Consider the following 24,952-nt stretch of genomic DNA (forward strand, 5'->3'; position numbering starts at 1 on the left):
GGCATCTGATTTCTAGGGTGGATATACACTATGGAATTCTCTATCATCATCTCCAAATACTCCTTATCCTTCTTCAATTTCACCAGTAACCAACTGCTCAGTTTGGGTTCCCCCAGAAGCAGATTGTGAGACAGGCAACTTATATTTGGAGGTGATCCCAGGATGGCTTGTACAAGAGTGAGGCAGTAACACAGAGAAGAGAAGAAAGCTAAGAGAAGTACTTGGTGACCCATCCTGCCAGGGACCTCTAGAAGACTGAGTAGGACATGCCCCACAGCTGTCTCCCTCTGCTGGGGTGGGAGAACTGGGGTATTCACACACTGAATTTCTCTCCTTTCCTGGTGAAAGGTATTAACTCCCCCAAATGTCAGGCCTGTGCCCTGGATAGGCCAGGCATGCTCCTGTGGCCAGGGAAGGCCCTAGGGCAGAGAGCCGCAGATGCTTGTGGTAGGTAGCAGGTGGTGTGTATGGAAACAGGATTGGGGATGCCAAAGGGTTTTGGGCAGGCCACCAACAGCATCTGCCACACTAGCCTAATCCAGGCAATAATACTCACATTGCTCCAAGGATTCTCCTTCTAGCTTCTAATTGCACTTATTCTCATTTTATACTTATCATCTAGAACATACTTCCTTGGATATTAAAGCTTCTTTAATACCTTCCTCATCTCTGTGTGACTTCATTTTGTGTTACTCAGTGGCATCCCCTCTGCCATCCATCCCACCCACCCTTACAGTTTTGCCTTCCATTCTTTGCTAAGCTGTTCCTTCCACTTGGAATGGGCTCTTCAATCATTTCCAATCCCTCCGTGTCCTTCTTAGCACACAGAATGTCTTATAGAGAACACAGCTAGTGCCTTAAATATTGTTTTTCTAGATCGAATTACACATCCTCTCAGGGATTATCTCTTTCCAAAGGTCTTTCCTACACTACTTTAAGTATTCCTTTACTCAATACCCAACAGTCCTTGTTTTCTACACCTTTCTTTTTGCCTACCCAACATTATTAATCTTTTTAGTGTAAACATAATTAAGTCAAGGAAGCCTTTTCTGAGCCCTGGGATATCTGAGCCCCATTCAATGCTTGGTCTTGGTTGTGCTCATACTTATAATTTCTGTTCATTTTCTTTTTTAAAGATTTATTTATTTATTTATTTATTTATTATTTATTTATTTATTTAGGAAGCATGATCAGGGGGAGGGTAGGAGGGAGAGGGAAAGAGAGAATCTCAAGCAGAGTCCATGCTGAGCATGGAGCCTGAAGTGGGGCTTGATCACAAGATCTGAGATCATGACATGAGCCGAGATCAAGGGTTGGAGGCTTAAATGACTCAGCCACGTAGGCACCCCAATTTCTGCTTACTTTTGATCAGTCTTCCAGGATGTATTTCCAAGGCCATGTGGCCCAGTACTATGGTTTTACTGTAGTCCTAGAACCAGTCCAGTTACTGGCACATGGTAGGCATTGATTAAAATTCACTGAATCATGGTATGAATAAACTATGTCATTTTGGGCTGATTGACATTTTAAATAATAATTGGTTTTACTTCTGAGCATTTTTCTCATGAATTTATAAATATATTAAAAATGGAAACCATTTCTCCTACAACCCCTCTAGAGTACTGTATGTGATGTACTTCATACATTAGGATCTTCAAAGTGTTTGTAAATAAATTAACTCGATAACACCAAGGTTCCACACTGAGTGCTCTGGTAAGAGATAACTTGGACCACCAGAGATATGCTGTTCTTTCTCAGGTGAAATATAGCAACAATTCAACTAGAGTAAATTAATTATAGGAGAGGGACTAAGTAATAAAATTGGGTTTCAAACAGAAAAAGAGTGAAGAAATATATCCTGTGATTAGGAAGCATAATGAAGTTACTGAAAATAGATACTAATTCTAAATGCATAGGGAATGTTTGGAAAGATAAAAATATTGGGATATGTGTGTCAATTGGTCTTAATAACATACACCAAGAAAAACAAATTAAAGAGCAAAAGCAAGCACAAGATTTGTAGTCAATACTTTTGAAAAAAAAAGTAGGTAATGGGAGCAAAGCAAACTAAATTTTAAAATACAAAACAAGTTAATCAGTTTAGATCAATCTGCATTAAAATAGCAGAGAACAGACCTAGAGTTTAACAGAATAATATCAATTATCATTATAAAAAAAATCCTACTCTGAAATGTGTTTTCCTGGTAAAAATACAAAATTAGAAAATATACAAAATAGAAGAATATTATCTCTACATCAAAAATTTTATCTGCTTGTAGACTCAATTTCTACAATATATAGGCAGGTGTGTTCAAAACGGAGGCATAAAAATTTTTAAAAATCTCAAAATAAATACTTTGGCTTCAGCATTTAATAGAGTGTGACAGGAGATTTCATTTGCCCAAACTAGTCAAACAAGATTGTGTTGAAGCATGCTAGCTTTCCTGGAACATTATCCGTAAAACAAAAACAAAAACAAAGAAAAATTTAAAAGGAAGTGACAAAGGAACAAAAAACATCAAGTATTAACAAATAGATATTTGTATTCTGAGCAATGAAGAGCCTTGACTGGAACGGAACTTGGTTCCAGGAGTAGATTATATGCACCAGACCTGAGGGAAAACAAGGAAATCTGGGCTCGTTTCCTGGCATAATTGGGGCTAAAGGAGCTGAAAATGCAGTATGTGGCAGTGATAGAAAGGTGACAGCTTGGGGCAAGCAGTGGTGAAAGAGTTTGTTTTCTTGCAATCGCTTGGAATCAAGTGCACTCTGAAGGCAAGGCTTTGGGTTATCAACTTGCTGCAGTTGCCTGACAGCGTGAAGGAATTCAAGGTGTTTTTAGCTGCATGAGGTGGCTTTAAAAAAAGGGACTGACAAATTTAAATATTAAATTCGCAAAACAAATTTAAACCCAGGGACTCTATCTGATGATTTTAGTAGAATCTTTTGACTCATATCCGCAGAGCTGAGGTCCCAAGAAACAAATGAAAAGATTTGGCCACCATGCTATTTAACACGCCTGGTCCTAGGTCTTATCTAGGGAAGTTGAAGTATTAAATGGGACAGAGTAAGACCATGAATATTGAAATAAGACTTATGGGAGGATTCAGAGGCCTTGGAATATCCACAAACTCCAAATTCTCTAAGCTTCTCCTGCCAGTGGATGCAACCAAAGTAGTTTAAACAGATTCTTTTATCTTATGTGCTATTCTGCCCTTTCTTGAGCCAGTTCTCTTCAGGTTCTAAGCCTATTTGCCCCATTTTCATTTCAAACTGATAACAAGAGTTAGATTTTAGTTGTGGTGTCTATCTTAGTAGTAGGTTACAATAAAATACATGTATTTACCATTTTCTATGATAATATATATGGGGAAAATATGTAGGACTAACTTCTGAACGAGCTCAACCAAAGAGTGAAAAAATAAAGTTTAAGCTAGTGGTTTTTGTTAGCTTGTTTTTGTGTTTGTTTTGTTTTTGTTTTTACATAGGCACAGTTATCAGAATTCACTGAGAAGGCAACATAGTTTTAATTCTTAGGTGACCTGAGTGACAGGAATCTTACTGAATGGTTATAATGCTAAAGAAAGTTAAGATGCCACAAGTGATTAGCTGTAAGATAAAGAAAGGAATCAAAAAACCGCGTTAGAATATGAATCTTACCTTCTTCCTGTGTTTCCTTAAATAGGTACAGAAAAGCCTGTCCTTATTAAGGCTTTGAGAAATATTTCAAATGGAGAACCAGTGTTATCTTTAAAAAATGTGATTGTGTTTTTTCTTGTAGGTTGGGAATAATGTTGACAGAAACACTGATATGGAAATGCTATGCCTGATTACAACAGAGATGGGAAAATCCTCCAGTGGAGGAGGGCAGGTGCAGAAGCCAAGGCAGGCACTTAACCTCCAGAGGGTAGGTGATTGTGCTTTCTCTAATAGAGACACATGGGTATTTCACGTAGGCTTATTGATCATGGAGTCTATAGATCTGAAATGTATGAGCAACTCACAAAGTTCCTAATAAATTTGCATCAGAACTCCATATCTATTGATAGAACTCACCAAAAGGAAGACAATAGTCATTATCCCTATTTCCAGGCCTGTGATCATTTTCTGCTTTAAATATATTCTGAAGAAAGGAATAGAAGTAGACCTTTCCCTTGTTTTGGGATAATAGCTCTTAAAAATCACATTCCAGGCAAAGAAGAATGGCACTGTGGTTAGACAGTCAGAGTGGAAGCTTATGGTGGTCAGGTGAGAAGTGGATTCTTGACCTAAGTCCATCACATCATAGACACAGTGAGACCTGAGGACACATCCTCTTATTTCTCCTCCATTTCCTGGGTGATTTCTGGGAGAAGATATCCTGCAACTGGTCCACTACTCACATTTGCTTCTGAGTCATGAATAAGAGTTATTATGAGTGGAAGGACCAGGGATGGAGTCCTGGATCTCATCTTCTTCACTAAAAGAGTAAAGGAAGAGCAATAATACATTCCTGTGGAATCCCAGAGATTAATGCTGCCATCAACAACTGGAAAGACAGGGAGTGGTCATTTCTATCACAGCTCCATTTAACTCTCCAATTAGGCTGATGGGGAAGACAGATGGGTCTTGGAGAATGAGAGTGGATTATCATAAGCTTAATTAGGTGATGCCTCCAAGTGCAGCTGCTATTCCAGATGTTGTCTCCTTACTAACTCAAATCAATACAGCCCCTGGCAATCAGTCCAGCAGGCTGTGGTGCAATGAGCTCTACCAGCCAGCTCATATGACCCAGCAGATCCAATGAGGCTTAAACAGTTCATGGCAGATTGGGGTGCTTTGTGGAACCTCAGTAGTAAATTCGCAGTTAAAGCTTCTAATATTGTCTTGTAATAAAAGCTATGACCTCTTCAGCAAGTAACTAGTCTTATTTTGAGAAACAACCCTTAAATTCTTGCCAGAACTTGGTAGAGACCAAATGCCTGATCTCATGAAATGGGTTGCCCATTATGAACTGGCCATTAACTTATCCACCAAATCATAAAGTGAGGCATAACCAGCAACTCTCCATCAAGTGGAATATATATAGGTATACCTCATTTTATTATGCTTCATTTTGTTGAGCTTCACACCTATTCCTTTTTTTTTTTTTTACAAATTGAAGGTTCAAGATTTCAGAAATAGAAGTAGCTGCAGATATGGTGGAAATAACAAGAAAACTAGAATTAGAAGGGGAGCCTAAAGATGGGACGGAATTGCTGCAATCTTGTGATAAAACTTTAAAGGATGAGGAGTTGCTTCTTATGGATGAGCAAAGAAAGTGGTTTCTTAAGATGGTATCTACTCCTGGTGAAGATGCTTTGAAGATTGTTGCAATGGCAACAAAGATTAGAATATTACATAAACTTAGTTGATAAAATAGTAGAAGGGCTTGAGAGGATTGACTCTAATTTTTAAAGAAGTTCTACTGTGGGTAAAATGCAATCAAATAGCATCACACGCTACAGAGAAATGGTTTATAAAAGAAAGTATCAATCAATGAGGCAAACTTCATTGTTACCTTATTTTAAGAAATTGCCATAGCTACTGCAGCCCTCAGCAGCCACCACCCTGATTTGTCAGCAGCCATTAAAATCAAGGCAAGACCTTTCAATAGCAAAAAATTATGACTGAAAGCTCAGATCATGGTTAGCATTTTTTATCAATAGGCGTTTTTAAATTAAAGTATGTGCTCTGTTTTTTAGACATAATGCTATTGCACACTTAATAGACTGCAGTATAATATAAACATAGTTTTATATGTACTGAGAAACCAAAAATTAATTGAGTTGCATTATTCTGATATTTGCTTTATTGTCATGGTCTGGAACCAAACCCACAGGATCTCTGAAGTATGCCTGTGTACAGGAATAGACTGAAGTCAGTCTTGAATGCAGAGTTAAATTGCACAAGGAGGATGCTTATCTTCCCCAGGCTTCCTGTTGTACCGCTGTCCTCTCTCAGTACCACAGGAATAGACACATGGAAGGGTTTCCATGACTAGTTAGTGGCTTGAAAAGATTAGATAGATAGATAGATACATACATACATACATAGATACATAGATAGATGATAGATAGATAGATAATAGACAGATAGATGCCCTGGTTTATACTACCACCATTTGCTCTCTCCACCATCATCACCACCATTTGCTGCTTCCTGATTTCCTGGGAGTAGCATTAAGTGGACTTACGCTACCTAATTGTGTCACTTAAAACAGTGGTGGTATTAAAGGGAGGTGTATCTTGTGTAATTTGCCTGAAACAAGTCGTGGATTGAGTAAGAACACAAACCATAGCAGGTAGGAAAAATGAGTGAAGGTGGTGGAAAGGTACAAACTTCCAGTTATAAATAACTTGTGAGGATGTAATGTACAGCATGGTGACTATAGTTAACAATATGTATTGTATATTTGAAAATTGCTGACAGTAGATTTTAAAAGTTCTCATCACAAGAAAAAAATGGTAACTATGTAAGGAGGTACACCTGTGGCAATCATTTTACAAAATACGTGTATATCGAATCATTATGTTGTACACCTTAAACCAATACAATGTTATATGTCAAGTGTATCTCAATAAAACTGGAAAAAAACATAAATAGAAGAGGGCTGCCAAGAAAAAAAAGAATAACACAAACCAATGAGTAGTGGTTAATAGCTTGAGCAGATAATCAGAAATTTGACAATAAAAAGACTATTTTTGTAGAGGTATGTGAATAAATGACATGGGATGAACCCAGAATGGGAAAATATTAGTAACCATTTAGATACTCATCAAAAGTCTATGGAGGGTCAAGATGCTTTCTAGCTTCCTCTTATATTCCACTCAGTGCCTACTTAATGATCTCATGAAGGACATAGCAGAGTGATAGTAGTGATGATAATAAAAATTATTATGGTTGAATAATAATTCATAGTGGGTTGGTGTCCTGCAAAAGATATGTCCTTATCCTAACACCCAGAACCTGTGAATATGACCTTATTTGAATAAAGGCCTTTGCAGATGTAATTAAGTTTCTTGAGATGAGATCACCCTGAATTATCTGAGTGGGACCTAGATGGAGGCAGAGATTGAAGGTATGTGGCTGCAAGCCAAGGAACACCTGGAGTCACCAGAATCTGGAAGAAGCACAGAAAGATACTCTCCTGGATTTTTCTCCCAGAGAAAAAACAGGCCCTACTTGACACTTTAATTTCTGACATCTGGTTTCTGAACTGTAAGAGATCAAATTTCTGTTGTTTTAAATAACCAAATTCGTGGTAGATAATTTGTTATGGCAGCCACAGAAACTAATATACCAAAAATTGGGACTTCTCCACATTAAGCTTATTTTACTCTCACCGTTGCTGAGGGCTCAATTTTCCAGTAGAATTAGTCTACTCTGAGCAAAGGGGGTGGGACCTGCATAGAACTTCTCACAGGTTGATTTCTTTGGATGTTATCCATCAAGTATCTGTTCCTACTGAAAAAAACCTCCAGGATATGGATTTGCTTTTCCTGCCTATTATACTTCTGAAAGCATCATTGATTGTGGACCTTTAACTTCATCAAAATATTTTGTTCAACCTCTTTAGTGACACAACTGATTTTTAGTGAATGAAATCAGGTGATGTGCTGCTGCTCATGGGACTATTGGTTTTGTCCTATGGCCAATCATCCTTCAACAGCTTACTTACAGAATAGCTGGGTGACCTATGAATGTCTCCCTTTTTGTGCAGCTGGGAGATGCCCTTTGGCAGATTGGAATGCCTGCTCAGAAGAGTAATATATGGAGCCATTTATCTCATAGAATAAATGAATCTGAGGGAGAAGGAATGATCGGTTTGGTGCTTCTGAAGATTATACTTCAAAATGTGCTCTAGAAATTTGTGCTAACCTCAAATACTTTTGGCTTAGAGGATTTGGTAAGCAAGGGATGAGTGTATCCACTAGGCATCATAACAAGGGTTCTTTTTCAAAACTACAATGAATTGTCACTTCATACCTGTCAGAGTGGCTAAAATAAAAAACACAAAAAAACAACAAGTGTAGAGGATGTGGAGAAAAAGGAACCCTCTTGCACTGTTGGTGGGAATGCAAAGTGGTGCAGCCATTTGTGGAAAATAACATGGAGGTTCCTCAAAAAATGAAAAATAGAATTACCCTAGAATCTAGTAATTGAACTACTGGGTATTTACCCAAAAAACACAAAAACACTAATTCAGAGGGACACATGTGCCCCTATGTTTATTGCAGCATTATTTACAATAGCTAAACTATGGAAACAGCCCAAGTGTCCATCAGTAGATGAATGGATAGAGAAGAGGTGGTATATACACACACACACAAACACATTACTCAACCATGAAAAAGAATGAAATCTTGACATTTGTAACAACATGGGTAGAGCTAGGGAATATAATGCTAAGTAAAATAAGTCAGAGAAAGACAAATACCATTTGATTTCACTCATATGTGGAATTCATGAAGGAAAACAAATAAGCAAAGAAAAAAAAAGAGAGAGAGAGACAAACCAAGACATAGACTCTTAACTATAGAGAAAAAAAAACGTAGTTACCAGAGGGACAGTGGTGGGTGGATGGTAGAGATATGGGATGGGAATTAAAAAGTACATTTATCATGATGAAAAAAATTTAAAAAGAAAACAAAAACAAGGGTTCTTTTGAGTTGGAAGCTGAGACAGCCACTGGTCTTTTAGCTCCTGACCATGAGTTGAATAATTAAAAAGAGAGATGATGGTGCTGTCTGGAGTGGTTCATCCTGACACTGAAAGAAAAATGGAATTGCTATTTTACAATGCACACGCAGCAAGGAATATGGACAGAATCAGCTAAGCTGAGAGTTGAGGTAAAGATCTTTGTATCACCATTTTTAGCAGTAAGAAATGTAAAAAAAAAGAAAAAAAAAAGGTTAAAGATGACTTCAGTCTTGTACAGCAGGATCATCCAGGACTCAGACCTCTTAAGAACAAAGGTCTGTATTGTCCTAGAGGTAAAGTTACTCAACGAGCTTTTGTGCTGGCTGATGGCAGAGAGAATGTGGAATGGGTAATGCAGGGGTGTATTTGTCCTCGTGATTTCGCATAAACAAAAACTGTATTCACTTTCATATGATCTTACTTGCTTTGTCTCTCCTTCCTCCTCCCTCTTCTATTTACGTATTTAATAAATTTACCTTTTAATTCCTGCCCATTTGCACCGACTATTATACACAGGGGGTGTTTAGTTCAGAGGCTGAACAATATCTATATGGGATGGAGACAAAACTGGAGAAGGAGTGGATACTACCCAAAGGTCTCAGACACATAATTGGATTTGTGCATAATGGACTTTAGATGGTCTCCTTGTTATTAGAGTAGAAGAGGGTGTTTTAATTATATAAGAGATGCTATTATATTTTACAGAAGAAGATTTTGGGGTGAAGAAGAGTATATATAGGTTTTAATTAGTGAAAGAGGTGGAGTATAGAGATGTTTTTCATATTTTTGCTGCCTAGGGACTCAAGATCCTAAGTTAGGGAAATTCTCCACTATTTGAGGCAGTATACTTACTTCCATTTCAGAAGATACATGGGATTAATGTTCCTATTTCTCTGTGAGGTAGGGTGTGTGCATATAACCTGAATCTGGATAATGAAATGTTCAAGTTGAGGAGTTTTGAATCTAGCAGTAGTGATGCAAGGGACTAGATAGTACCCAGTCATCATGAGGGTCACATCAGCACTGCTGGTGTCTGCTGTGGATGGTTCTGGTTGCCCCAATGTTGGTGGAGAGTTCCTGGGAAGTTTACAAAAGTGGCAATTGTCTCCTAAGCCATTCCAGGGGAGAGATCTTGACATGATCCTCTTTCCGGCTGATTTCCTAAACCTGGTTTCTATGTGTTGTATAAGTAGAATTTGGCAGATCTTTGTCCTGGATACTAGGAGGGAGCCTCTAAACCCTTGGAATTTCCTGAGTGTGGGGAGTTTCTTTGTCATTCATGGTGGGCTCTTCAGACCACATATGATAGTTTATGTTAATGAGATGGATTGGGAGTATGAAGTGTCCTGAGGATGTGTAAACTGCATATTGGGGTTCTTCCCATCTATTCATTTGGCTGGTCCTGATTTGCATCCTTTCTAAAAAAACTGTATTTATAAGTAAATGCTTTCTTGAGATGTATGAGTTGTTCTAGCAAATTACTAAACCTGCGGGAGCAGTGGGAACTTTTGAATAGGTGCCAACTGGTGAGAAGTGTGAGTGGTCTGGAAACCATGGAGCTTGTGACTGGTGTCTGAAGTAGTAGGAGTCTTATGAGGGACGTGCCCTTGACATGAAAAATTTGACCCAACTCTGGTATTTAGGATCAGAACTGCATTGTATTCAGTTTTCCTGCCAATTCTGTGAACTACCTACCTGCCTATCAATCTAGTAAAATTCCTATTTTTCTTGGGTTACTTACAGTAACTTTCTGTTGTTTCAAGCCAACACATTGATAAGAAAAAGTAGTAATAGAAATTATATTAAAGCTTTAGCAAAAACTGAAAGTAAGCTTTGAACATTGCCCTGAAGCTGCTTATCATTCCATTTTCTCTTCCGCCCTATGCAAATTTACGACCAAAAGACAGTAAGAAAGTAAAAAGATAGTAGGATCACTTTGTATGTTTATATCACAGAGAGTAAACACTTGTGAAGCAGAAGAGCCCTTGAGAAAAAATAATTAATGAATTGCATTTATTGTAATAGTTTCATTTTTATTCCAAAGGAAAGTCACTTTCTCGATAGTGGCCAGACATCCTGAAATATCTTTGTTTAAAATTTCTTATCACATTTTTTGCCAACTATATTGGTTAAAGATTTGTTAGACTGCTAACCATAGGAACCTAAAAAAACAGTTACATAAAAAGTCAATTTTTCTTCTCATGTGAAAGAAATCTGGAGATAAGCAGGCCAGGTGTGGTATGCATGGTGTTACTCAGGATCTAGGCTCCTAACTTTGCCTCAGAATATATGCTCTCTTCCACATTATTGCAAGATGACTCTTGCCCCCATGGGCATGGCAACCAGCCTCTGGCCTTGAAGAAGAGTGAAGACCAAGGAGCAAAGAACTCATGCCAGGGAAGTTAGTTCCTTTATTTGTTTTTTTAAAAAGATTTATTTATTTATTTATTCATGATAGACACACACAGAGAGAGAGAGAGAGAGGCAGAGACACAGGCAGAGGGAGAAACTGGCTCCATGCAGGGAGCCTGACGCGGGAGTCGATCCCAGGATCCCAGGATCCCAGGATCCCGCCCTGGGCCAAAGGCAGGCACCAAACCACTGAGCCATCCAGGGATACCCAAGTTAGTTCCTTTAAAAGAGCTTTTCTGGAATAACCTCTAAGCAATTTCATTTACATCTTATTGACCAGAACTGTGTTCTCTGACCAGCCTTAGCCATAAAGGAATCTGGAAATGTAGTTTTATATGTATTTATTTTTCGGATGCATATATGGTCAACACAAATAAAAATCAGGGTCATAAAGAAAATTAGTGTATTGTGTTATTTAACTTTGACTTATAATCATTCTCATCAAATTCCTATCTAATCTAGGACTTTTTTATATTATTGCCAATTTAACAGCTGATTGTAAATGGATACTCAATTTAGTAAGTATTCATATAATGGCTAAATGTTCATGTAGGATAAAGTTAAGACTTCTTTCATGTTTCTTTGATGAAAATTTCTGCCGTTGGCCACCCTTTAGGAATGTCATTGAAGGGTAAGTTAAACAAGTTGGGAGGACAGTGTAGCAAATCTTAAAAATAATTGGATTGAGTACCTACAGCATCTGGCTTAAATGTTATAAGTTGTATGTATGATACCTGTCATATTAAAGTATTTGAGAAGGAAATATGGCTATGCACAAGGGCCAGAAGAAAAGATTGTGAAGATTCAGTATGAAATTCTGGAAAGGAGGATGAGAGTCAGGTGATAAAACTGATGCAGGATGGGGCATAGCCAGAACCCTGTGGGGTATTTAGACAATGTGAGAATATAGAACTAGAGAATATAGAATGGATTCCTCATCCAATTGGGAGGCTGGAAGTTAGAGTATTTTGAAAAAATTCAATCATAAATATTTAGAATGAGGCTGTGTGTCTAGAAGGGAGAGTGAGTGACCCAAGAATATTATCAGATTGAATTCAGGCAATTTGAAGAGCAAAATTTTCCTGAAGCCAAGAGAAGGATTTGATGTGTAGACAGAAAATATCCTGTATTGCCAGGTACCCAGGTTTCTGAGCAAGATAAACCAGGTTTTAGGCCAATGAATAAAAGCAAAAGTGAATTTTAAAAAATATAGTAGGGGTGCCTGGGTGGCTCAGTTAGTTAAGTGTCTGACTTCAGCTCAGGTCATGGTCTCAGGGTCCTGGGATCTGGCCCAGAATAGGGCTCCCTGCTCAGCAGGGAGTCTGCTTCTCCTTCTGTCTCTGCCTCTTCTCCTGCTTGTGCTCTCTCTCTCTCAAATAATAAACAAAATCTTAAAAAAAAAAAAAGGATAGTAAATGTTAGGACTCAAGGAAGAACTACATCTTGCCTTAAAATAAGTGAAGTAAACTGGATCAGTAAGTCTGGGAAACCATGAAGGCAGACTTTCTTTCCCTTTTGGAAGGGGTGTGCTCTACTTGCATTCTTGCAAATAGTGTTCATTTTAGTTTTTTCTTTTCTGCTTGTAAATATCTAAACATAGAAATAATCATTAGGTAGTCATTATAGAGTTCCTTACTTGGAGGCATATATCTACGATGCCACTGGAGAAATGATGTCAGATTTTGTTTGTTTGAAAAATGAGAAAATATGAAGTTTATTAAATATGAACATATGATTCTTTAAGGTGTAAATAATACAGTAATATCCCTTCTACTTTCCATATAAGCAATTCATATTCTTTTCTCCTTAGGCTCATTTTTTCTTTGGTAAATGTATCTGTACTGCCTTGAAAAATGATTAGAGTTGACTTAATGTTAATCTATTCCTGTAACGTAGTTTTGATATCCAGCTTTTTTCTTGATCATGTACAGATCTTTTTCTTCCACATTTGTGAAATTCCCCCTTTATATCAGATCTTTGCAATGGCTGTGTCCAATTTTGTTATATTCTAATAGAATTGTATCTGATATTTGCTATAATCTTAGTGATCAGAGCTCAATAAAAATACTATAATGACAATAATAAACCTAGATGAGTTATGTGAACTAGAAAACCTACTCCCACTGTAACTGAAAAGTGAACTTGGAATACTTTTGGCCTTTCAGAAGATTGATAAATTAATTTCAGACTTACAGATTTTTAGGGGGAGGGGAAAAAGTGAAGGTCACCCAAAGGATTTCAAATATTACTAGGATTATGTAATGCGTGGCAGCTGGTGGGGTGAACAGAGTACCCTAATTCTAAGAAATCTATTTCATGTTGGTGATAAGGACTAATTCGAAGTATTATTTTAACAAGATGTGGTGATAGTTACCCAAATATGAATCCATACCACATAAAGCACAATAGACTGATCAAACATTAAAGTATAATTAAGAATAGAAGACTGAGTATGAACTTCAACAACAAACCTGCTTCTTGTGGGCATGCACCAAAAGTCATCTTAATTGGACAAATATCTCTTCTGTGGTGAAGTCCTCCAGGGAATGTGATTATACCACCTCCTTCTTTACTCAGACCAATGTTTACGAATCTTCTTGTAAGGAAATACTTTCTTATATTTAACCTAAATCCCTCTGTGGAAGCTTAAGCCCACTACTTCCTCTTCCAGCTTTAGTGAAGATGCAATACAGCTGCCACTTCCAGATGGTTCTTTAAAAAAAAAAAAAAAAGACCTAAGGCTTATTTACATATAATCAGTTCAGCTATCCCCTTTCTCTGTCCCCGTCAACAAGGAAAAAAGATTGCAGTGCCTCCTCTTATATTCTTTATTCCCTCTAAAGTTGCATATTACCATTTTATTATATCTTTGTAGTTAAATCATTCCACCTGTCCCTAATTATTTCCTTATGACCAATTTCTAGAAGTGAAATTGCTGGGTCAAAAGGTAAGCATATTTTAAATATTTTTTTATTCATGTTGCCAACGAATTCTTTGGATAGATTATATTTATTTATGTATCTACTGGCTGTGTCACAAATAAAACATTTCTTTCTTCTTACTCTTGCCAATGTTGTATATTGTCATTCTTTTTATCTTTGCTAATTTGGTGTCTCATTATTTTAATTTTTGCTTATTTTCTTATCAATGAGGTTAAAAATTGTTTTAATATATGCTGGTAATTTGTTTTTATGTGTGTGTAAGCATTTTGTTTTCTATTCCTTTGCCTGTTTTTATATTGGCATTTTTCTCATATGTAATAGGTTTTTCTAGGAGAGAAATTAATCACTGTTTGCATGTGTTGCCCATATATTTCTTCCACTTTTTGCTTGCTTTTTTATTCTATTTGTCAAATTTGGGAGAAGCAGATGTTTTAAATTTTTAATGTAGTAAAATTTATAAGTCAGTAACTGTGAGTCTTGCTGAGGAGTCTGTTCACACGCACAGGTTATGTAAATATTCACCTATACTTTCTTTCTTAGAACCTTTATAATTCCAGAGAAGTAAGGGAAGGCATTACAGAGAAAGTGATATCTGAGAAAAGATCTGACAAGAGTTGAAGAGGGAGCCACATGCATATCTTGAGGAGAAGTGTTCCAGGCAAAAAGAACCACAAATGCAAGAATCTTGTATTTGGAACTTTTGTGTATGGTTTGAGGACAGACAAGGAGGCCAATGTGTTTGAGGCAAAATGATTGAAGGGGAAGAAAATATGGGCCATGTTACACAGGTCTTTCAAGGTCACCATAAATCCTTTACTCTGAGGAGATGGGAAAACTTTAGGGGAGGAGGAGCTAATCACGGAATTCATGGGCCCTGACCTTTATTCTAACAGGGTTACTCTTCATTCTTTTATAGCTTAATCAGTTAATTCAAATTGTTTATTGAATCTTATTTTTTTCTACTGAGAAAGTGGTTCTTTTTGATACAATTTACATAAATTATTAATTCTTATGATGATTAGAGTTAAATATATGTGGAACTTTCATTTTGTTTGCCTTACCCCCTTGACTTTTTCTTGCATACCTACAATAACACTGTTTTAATCGTTGTACTTTCTATTTAAAATCTAATTAAGCAGATTCCTTTTTATTATTGTTTTCTCAAAATTTTCTTGTCTGTTTTTGGACATTTTTTTTCCCTGTATATAAATTGTAATGTCATGATCAAGTTAATAAAATCCATTGTCTTTGGATGTCTCAATACACTGTCTAGATTATTTTGAACAAGAATTGAAATGTGTGTAATCCTGTCTTTCCATAATTTAAGCCTCATTTAAAGTCTTTTAGCCAAGTTTTGTAGTTTACCACATCTAGGTCTTGTATATTTTTTGTTATTTCTTATGTTTGTTCTAGAGTTTCAAGATACCTTGATGTTTATCTTAACCTAATTTCAATATTATAAAAAATAATTTTTTCTTAATTGACTGTTGAATGGATGACTTGTATTTTTCTATTTCCTTTTATTTATTTTATTTATTTTTTTATTTTTCTATTTCCTTTGCTGCTTACACTTTGTACTTTGCAAAGACATCTTGGTACTGGGGAGAAAGCAAGGTCTTTGATCTTGGACAGGTCTGGATTTGAATTTTGGTTCTGCCACACATAATGCCTTAAGAAGTTTAGTCTACTTGTTTGAGTCTCAGTTTGCTCAGTGGTATGATGATAATAATCCCTTATAGGGCTTGTATGGAGATTAAATGAGATAAGTTTTATAGGGTATAATAGTTGTTCAGCACATTTTTATTTCTTGACTTTTCTAGTGATTTGTATTTTTCTCCTAGTCTTGCAATCTTTATTCAATCTTCACAGGGCAGATATGATGCAATATGAAAAATAGATGACTGGGGCGCCTGGGTGGCTCAGTCAGTTAAGTGTCTGCCTTTAGTTCAAGTCGTGATCCTGGGGCCCTGGAAGGGCTCAGCGTGGAGACTGCTTTTTCCTCTCCTTCTACCCCTCCCCCTGCTCATGCACACACACACAAAGTCTCTCTATCTCTCAAATAAATAAATAAAATTTTTAAAAAAAGAAAAATAAAATTAGATGACTTTTTATGATTTTTTTTTTTTTGAGAGTGTGTGTGCACAAGCTGGCAGAGAGGTAGGTGCCTTCCCCCTGAGCAGGGAGCCCTTTGAGGTGCTTGCATCTCTGACCAGATCACGACCTGAGGGGAAATCAAGAGTTGGGTGCTCAACTGACTAAGCCACCCAGGTGCCCCTGAAAAGTAGATGATGTTTCTATCTGGTGTCTTAAGTCTGGTTCTCCAGCTCCTCCACACTTCTTTTTATTTTCTTCCCTCTACTTTCTCAGTCTTATATGAACTAGTTCTCTAAATCATTCTAAAAAGTTAATAAATAATATCTTGAGAAATTATCTTCTGTGATAGAAGGCAACTTTCAAAAAGAGGCATTCCAATGATCTGTATTATATCACTTCAATGAAATAACTTTCTATATCAACAACTGGGAGAACAACTGGGGACATTTCTTTGACAGATTTTATCACCAAGAAATAACAATCTTGCCTTTCTCAAATTATCTGAAGTAGCATCCCTATCAGTAAGATACAAGAGCTAACCACTTGAATGAATAAAACAAGGGTTATAACAGAGTAAGAAATTTGAGGTATCAACTATATATAGAGTAGATAATTCCCCATTTTATTTAATCCAGTTGGTTTGACACAGCAAAACCCATCTTCCAGGTTATTCCCCCTACTTCTCTTCCAGCTGGCTTTTTCTCCGTAGTTGAGCTTAGTCTTGTCTTTTCATGATTTTACCTTTAAATCCTGCTATCAGGGTGAGCTAATTCTCTTTTGCTTGCAAAGCTGATGATTGGAGAAATAAAGTCCTTTCATATCTGGAAAACAAATCCTCTCTATAAACTTCAGGTAGACACTGCCCTCCTCATTAGATTTGACCCCTGATTTGGCAGCATCCCGTGGATGATGCATGCAGCCATGCCCTTGATAGGCCGCTGGTGTGCTTCCCGGTCTACTCTCCTTGAATAGGCTTCATTTTTTTTTTTTGTCTCAGGACCTACCAGCCCCTGATGGGCTCAGCTGCTCCGATCTCATTGCAGTTCTCTTGCTTTCGGTTCTCATTTATACTATAAAATGATTATACATACTTCACATTGCCATCTATAGAATGGTCATTTCTTTCATTTCCGGAGGCTAATCACATCTTTTCATCTCTACACTATTTCCCCTGCTACTATATATTACACTTTTCTTCAGTTCTGTTGGTCTAAGTCTGTACCCAATGGAATGATATAAATCTGACTTGGCCCATGCCATATATGATCATATCTGTGAAGTCTTCTTGATCCATCCAAAAGGATGTGGTTCCTCTCTCATTCACATTCTTGTAATTCTCTTTATGTCTTCCCAGGGAGTCGTGGTATTCTCCCCTGTGTTAACTGGCAAGTGCTTAGTGCTACGTATGTACCAGTTATGACACTAGGTACCGAGAATACAAAAATGAACAAGACAAGAGAAGTGTCATCAGGGATACTAAAGTGGGCAGAAAAGCATGTAAAATATTCTATTGCAACAAAAATATTATATTGAAACAAACATAGCTCAGTGGATGCAATTATAATGTATCTGTGATTTTTGCCTGGAGTTCCTTAAAATGAGCTCTGTAGGGATAGTCCCTCCTCTTCTCCTGGATGAAAATCAGGCAGGAACTATAACTCAGGATTCAGTCTTAAGGCACAAAACCTTCTCTTAATTTAGTAACTAAAATGTCCTGTCCCAAGGAATGTCACAACCAACCCTCTACCTCCTCTTATTAATGGAATTTCTTTCTCTTTCTGGGTCTGGTTGGGGAGGAAGGTAGGAGGAGAAGCAGGCTGGGACAAGGTATTCCTTCATCTATGTTGTTACTGTAGTGGGCCATGCAGGGCTGTTTTTTTAGTCCTGGTGAACGCTTAATACTGGCACTTTCTCTTACAGGTGCTCTCTTGGGTTCTTTGGAGCCTCCCACTCCTCCAATTTTCCAACTATCCCAGCATTCCTTTCCTTGCCTCAACCAACAGTTGAGGACTTCTGTGTTTATTTGGGCTGGTCACGTCCTCAGCTCTAGGAATCTTATGATACTGCCAGTTTCTCTTTGTTCTTACTTTGGGTAACTTTCTAGGCCAGAACCTAAATGACCCCAGGTAATTGCTCCTTCACTCATTTGGCCACACCTATTCCAAGCGAAGTTTGCATTCATTCGTTGCCTACTCCCTCTCCTCTATTCCCCTATCCTGTCCCCAGTAAATACTGGGTTTACGTACTGATCTCAATTCAGCAACAATTATTTCTCCCACAAAGAACCAGCCAACCTACCTTTAACACTTTAGATTACCAAGCAGGAATCAGGAGCTGGTCCACTGTATCGCCCAGTAGTGCAGAACATATATTGAGTCCTTCTACTTGTCCCTTTAAAACTCTGCTTTTGATTTGAAATAGAGTGAGCACCACACCCTCCCCCATAGCTCTCTCCAAAAATCTTCCTCAGTATCGATTCACACTTTTCTTAGCTCTTCCTAATTTTTTAAAGGTATGCGGTCATCTCAGGGGCTACAAAATTTTTTTTCTGCCATTCTAATCTTTCAAATCTTACTTTGAAATATGCATCTGTAATTTTCATTCTTCAGCTAAAACAGAGATAATCTCATTTCAATACCCAATTACATAATTATATTATTATTAAGGAGGAATGCTTATTCCCTGGCTCTTCTTATTTCCCTGGTGGGGAGATAGATGACTTAGCTGCTTTCTCCAGGAAGGGGCAGTACATCTTTTTCCACTGCTACCTAAGGAGCTCTGGTGGTATCAACACTGATTGGTGAAACTGGAGACAGCCCATATCCTTTGTACCACATCCTCTGTATTGGTAGGTCATGTTACCTTGCCTGAACAGTTACACACCCACTCTTTTCTTCCTGGACATACTTGTCCTTAACATCCCCTGAGGAAGAGTCTCTTCTGTCACAGTACTGGGATTTAAAACCATCACAGGAGGAGGGAGTCCCATTATGCTTTTTAATGTAATGGATACTAGACAACTCTATCTGGAGGGAATGCATTTGGCTTGGGGTTTTTTTTGTTTGTTTGTTTGTTCATTTGTTCATTTGGTTTTTGTTGTTGTTGTTTTTTGCTTAGGCTCTTGGCTAAAAACTCTGGATGGAAGATATGCTAACTAACATCCTGAAACTAACTCTTCACATTGGTGAAGTGTATTAAGACAAATATTTTTTCTTTGCGATAATTCAGTATTTCTCACAGCAGTTTGAAAAAAGTAGAAATTTTGTTGACATTTTCTTTAGTCATAGTGCTTTTTGAGGAAAATAAACAAAATGTTGAATAAGCATAGAAATGAGAAATCAGGTCTGTAACCAATGAACAAAAGGGTGGATGACATTACAATCTGAGAATTTAGCTGGAATGAAAACAAGTAGCATAGGAAAATATCTTGGGGGGTGTTATATAGTGGGCTCAATAGAGTAAGAGCATAGACTACATAACGGGCTTTGTGAAGTATTGTTAAGCTTCTTTGGTCTGAGATTTTAAGGACTGTTACATTTCATGTTAAGAAGCTTGGACTTATTCTCATGGGCAAAGAAAATGTAAGGCTTGGGCAAATATAGGGGAAAAGGTGAGAGTCTCCAAAAGCTGAGTGATGTACAAGCCTTCAGCTCAGGGTGTGATCCTGAAGTCCCGGGATTGAGTCCCATGTCAGGCTCCCTGCATGGAGCCTGCTTCTCCCTCTGTCTGCGTCTCTGCCTCTCTCTCTCTCTCTCTCTCTGTGTCGCTCATGAATAAATAAATAAATAAAAATCTTTAAAAAAAGAAATCGAGTATTAATATAGTTATTAGTCAAAGAAAATCAGATCCTGTCTTAGATAAAGAGGAATAAAGTGCTAAGTTATATATTTTAAAATTCATTAAATTGCCTTTAACTGTATACAAACTATAAATACATTTACAAAATTAGCTAGAATCTAAGTTTATGAGCAAACGAGTGTTTTCTTCTGTCAAATTAATGGAATAAATTAAATAGTGTCAAAATATGTACAAACTCAATGACTTGCATAAATCAATCTTTAATCTATGTGCTTGGTTATAAAGCATTCTCCATTTTGGAAATTGTTGCAATCTTCTTGGTGGGTATAGAAAATATTTTTCCAGGACAATAATTCAGTATATTTCATAAAAGTTTGAAATAAATGGAAACTTCATTGACATTTTCTTCAGGCAGATGTAAAATTGTTCCTACCAAACATTGCTAGCTTCTACAATTGAGAGATTTCCTTGGAAATTCTTGTCAGGAAGGGCCCCTTTCTGCTTTCACAAACAATGTCCTTTCCATGCACGTACTACCAGAAGCACAACTCAGCCACTGAACACCTGGGACCATCTCAAAGTTCAGTCCAGTCAACCTTAGTAAGGTCAGTCAATTACCAGAGGAGGTTGGTGGAAGGTGGGAGTGGTACCTGTCATTTGACCACAGTCTTTGCAAGCATGACTCAGTTTCTAATGGCAACAAGCTCAAAGCTCCTCTGTGGGGCAGCTTCATAATTAAATGTTAAAATAAAAGTACCTTTGTAGGAAAGAGCACACTCTCCTTCCCAAATCCTAATTTCATCTTTGTTTTCAGAGTTCATAGCTTAGTAGAAAACTCAGCCTTAAGATTCTGCACACTTAAGTAGGTAGTGTGTGATTAAGATGCTGTCTTGGTGGCAAGTCTCTTAAATCCATTGCTCCTGTTTGCCACATGTATGGTTTATGAATCTGGGCAATCAGAGGCCTGTATTCCCTTCACATTAATACCATACATTATCATCAGCATTTTCATGAATTCACCCTGCAATGATGGCACCAAGGCAGTGAAGTATGCTGATGGTCTGAGGTTCCCTAAGGCTACAGGATGAGGATATTAAGATCCTTGCACACCAACCTGGCCTTGATATGATGGAGGTGTCTTTTCTGAAAAGTAGTGTGATGAAAATTCAAGTCTATAGATGACTGCACAGCAGCATGTGCAGAAAAGGAAATATGGGAATAATAACCTCAAAGTGGGGGAGAAGTGAACCAAAGAAAATAAATGAACCAAAGAGCCAAAAATGAATGGAAGGGTAATGACAAAGGGATGATTCCCAGAAATTGAGGACCTTCATTATGGTTTCAATTCTGTTCCTGAATGCTGTGTGACATGGGACAAGGTGCTAAACTTCTCTGGGTGTCAGTTTCTCTCCCGAGCATGTTTTGACAATATGATTCACATGATTCACATGGTATTTTATAATGCTTACATCCTATTATTCTATCACTCATATTTTAATGTGTTCAGATTTTATTATAGCAAAACACAAACAAGTCTAGATTTTTGATGACATATGATAATGATTTAGCAAGAATATTAGTTAAAAAGTCGCCACACTAAAAGAGTTACAATTCACAAAGTACTTCTACCTTGGAAACTAACAATGTGCAGATCAGTTTCCAACCCACCCAGTTGGAGATACTAACTCCACTTTCTGTGTGTTAGCCATAGGACCACTCTCTCTCTCTCTCTATCTCTTTCTCTCTCTCTCTGTCAGGGAGGGATGAATTAGAAGCAGCCTGAGCACAGCCAGAAGAAGCAGAGCCTTGGCATCTGACAGTCTGGCTCCATAAATGGAGAAGGAAGACTGTGGTCTCATTTGCCTTTAAGGTGAGGGTGAAGTTCTCACTCTAACAAAGGGATCTGCACAGAAAAATCTGCACAGAAAAATCTGTTCTGTGTAAATCAGCTAAGCTAGTTAGAAAGTGTCTTCCAAAAATTCAAGACTATGTTGTTTTAATACTTACTATCTACTTTCAATGGTTACTTCATGAATATTCTAATGTAAACCAGATGCTTTCCTTTGATTAATAAAACTACTATGCAGACATTATTGGCATAATCCAAAACTTCTGTGAAAGCCTCATTGCTATTACTGAGCTATAATTTGAAAAACAGCAAAACAAGTAAAAATGCATGTAAATCCAATGGAATAACCCAAGAGTTTTGCATTAATAAATCACAAAAATCAATTCATCCAGACAAGGCATAAACTAAAGATTCATACTATGTATCCATGCAGACTCTCCTTCACAGGTGTTTTGAGTTTTTTACTAATTAATAAGGGAGCATGCGTTAATGGTAGACTGAGTATTAGGCTGAAAGTCAGGGGAATTTGGATTTTGTTTTGGATTCTCTTGTTTTTTACTCCATGACTCTACTCTTAAATCTTGTGCCTCTGTATTCACATCTGTTAAAAAAAGGGATAATGATATTCACTTGACTGATGTGAGATTAAATTATGGGCTTTACGAGAACTAAAGCCCATGAATTTCTAGAAGAAAATACATAATTATTATAATTATTGTTATTTTATTGAGACTGAAGCTTTTACTAAAAGTATCAGCTATAAGTGTGTATAAAAGTCCTGTAGGTTTCTCAGAGCCCTTCAAAATTTCCAGGTGTGCATATGATCTTGTAGTGGGTGGACTCACCTTTATGCCCTCAAGCCCTCCAGGTGACCTATGCCTTTTAGTCTCACAGTGAGGCTGAATGCCAGGTACAAAATCTGGGGTTGGCAAATCCTTAAAACAGACTCAGAAACAAAATGTCTTAGAAGGGGAAGTGAGAGTGTTGTTATTCCAAATGCAACCTTCAGGCACTGTTGAGTAAAGTAGTGTGATGATTTGTGGAACACAGGAACAGAGAGTGAGTAAATTGGCCCACTCTGCTAAGGTGATCCCTTTGTTAGAGTGAGAACTTCACCCTCACCTTAAAGGCAAATGAGACCACAGTCTTCCTTCTCCATTTATGGAGCCAGACTGTCAGATGCCAAGGCTCTGCTTCTTCTGGCTGTGCTCAGGCTGCTTCTAATTCATCCCTCCCTGACAGAGAGAGAGAGAGAGAGATAGAGAGAGAGAGAGAGTGGTCCTATGGCTACAAGCCTGGTAGGCAATGGCAGCTTTGGAAGTCAGGGGAGTTCCTTTGAATGGGATTATCATTGAAAGGAGAATGTGTGAAAAGAATCTGCCCTGCACCCTTGTTCTTGCTCTCAGATGTACTACGAAGCCCGTGAGAGTTATGGGCTTCATAGTGAATGTAGAATATGTCATAGAATTATGACATTTCCACTCCAACAACTCAAACGTTATTTGGAAGTATAATGTTTGTTTTCACCCACTCTAAATAAGAATATTTAGGTAAGCATGAACTCCCTGAAATGTGAGGTGATATATGTATATATATATATACACACACATATATTCCATCGTCTTGGTCATGAGATTGGGGGTTTATGAAAATTCCTCTCAATTCAACAAATTTCTCTTTATATGGGGGAGGTCAAGTTACTGCATATATCAATATTCATGGGGCTCATGGCTTTTCTTGTGGGCATGTGAAATACATCTACAACCCCTTGCAACACTTTTGTAAGATCAAATGTGTGAAGCCAGCCCTACCTGGTATTTTTCACACATGGAGAATTTGGCTTCTTGTTAATTGCATCTATAGTCTCAAAGCTCTTTATAGAATCATTCCTAAGTGATATTAATAGTAATGGTGGTCCTTTATTAATAATGCATAATAACAATAGCTCTCATTAAAACAACATCAGTTAAGTGATAAGAGAAATGGTCAGAGTTGTGGTTAGGAAATGGGCCTGCAGACATCAATACTACTAAAGTCATTTATTCTTTCCCTCATAAAACAGAAATAAATATAATGACTAAGATCTTAATGAAATACTGCCATAGTCGCAAAATTGCAGACTGGTGTTTTCATTTGTGGGAGAGTTTCCTTGGTAGTATTGTGCCACAAGGCATTCCCTGGAGAAAAAACAAAGGATTTTTTTGTGTGATGTCCCTGTGCACCCTGTGGATTTCTTACATTCTTTCTGGGCTGGAGTCCCATCAGTAGCAGAAATGTGAGCAGAGGTGCTAGTTTCTTGTCCTGAGCCTGTGATGTAATGCCATGTGGCTAAATGACAACATCCCTGTCTCAGTTTTTCTAATCTGTGAGATGGGACGGATTATATCTGTTAGACATTTCATTTCACTTGCAAGGTAAGACTGCACCCAAGGATGCTTTGTTAAGTGCTCTAAAAGATCACACCTCTGCTTCCAGCTTTTCTTCCACCTTATGGCTTTCACACCATTTCAGACACCCAGAGTGCTCTGACTGCATTCCTCGCATACAAGCTCAGCCCCTCCCAGACCACTACTCTCACTCCTTCTTTCTACCATCCAAAGACGGAAGAGTAAGTGAAGATTAAACGTTCTTAACGAATTCACCACAAGATGTTGAGTGTTGATGAAAGGGTCATGTTCCTTCTTTCCCTTCTCTTCTCTCCTTTCTTGTCCTCCTTCCCATCCAAGTGGATACACTACACCAAAATGCACATGAGGTAAGAGCCATCGCATAAAGTACAGATATGTCAAAACCATAAAACAATTAAGAGAAGACAGGAAGCCATTATTTGAATAATGTAGGATGGATGGAGGAGAAATTATTCAAGAAAATCTAAGCTAGGGAAGCTACATGATAAAGTTTAGTGTTTAGCTTCCAGGTAGACAGGACAAAGAAGAAAACAGCAAAAACTATTTAAGGGAGACCAATTTTCCCTACCCTCATTCTTTGAAAAAATGATCATATGCATATTCCTAGGTGCCTAAATTAGGAAGTGGACAGTATCTTCAACACAGGCTTTTGCCGTTATTGTTAAAGTAGAGATAGTCTACATAAGATTCTGTTAACGAAAGTATTAATCATTGATAAAATACCAGCT

General features: G+C 37.6%; 1 protein-coding gene across 4 annotated transcripts in view; it reads right to left on the minus strand.

Annotated features, from left to right (window-relative positions):
• The window catches only part of KLF12 (KLF transcription factor 12), a 578,512-nt gene that overhangs the window by 533,764 nt on the left and 19,796 nt on the right, over window positions 1–24,952 (minus strand). For 2 of the 4 annotated variants that reach the window (XM_072760697.1, XM_072760695.1), the window contains exon 2: window positions 13,605–13,845. The exons of the other annotated variants lie outside the window; for them this stretch is intronic. The gene's annotated coding sequence lies outside the window, so the exon portion shown is untranslated. The remainder of the gene's footprint in view (window positions 1–13,604; window positions 13,846–24,952) is intronic. 4 annotated transcript variants of the gene reach the window in all.

Source organism: Vulpes vulpes, chromosome 6 (genome assembly GCF_048418805.1).
Source record: "Vulpes vulpes isolate BD-2025 chromosome 6, VulVul3, whole genome shotgun sequence".
Taxonomy (NCBI): Eukaryota; Metazoa; Chordata; class Mammalia; order Carnivora; family Canidae; genus Vulpes; species Vulpes vulpes.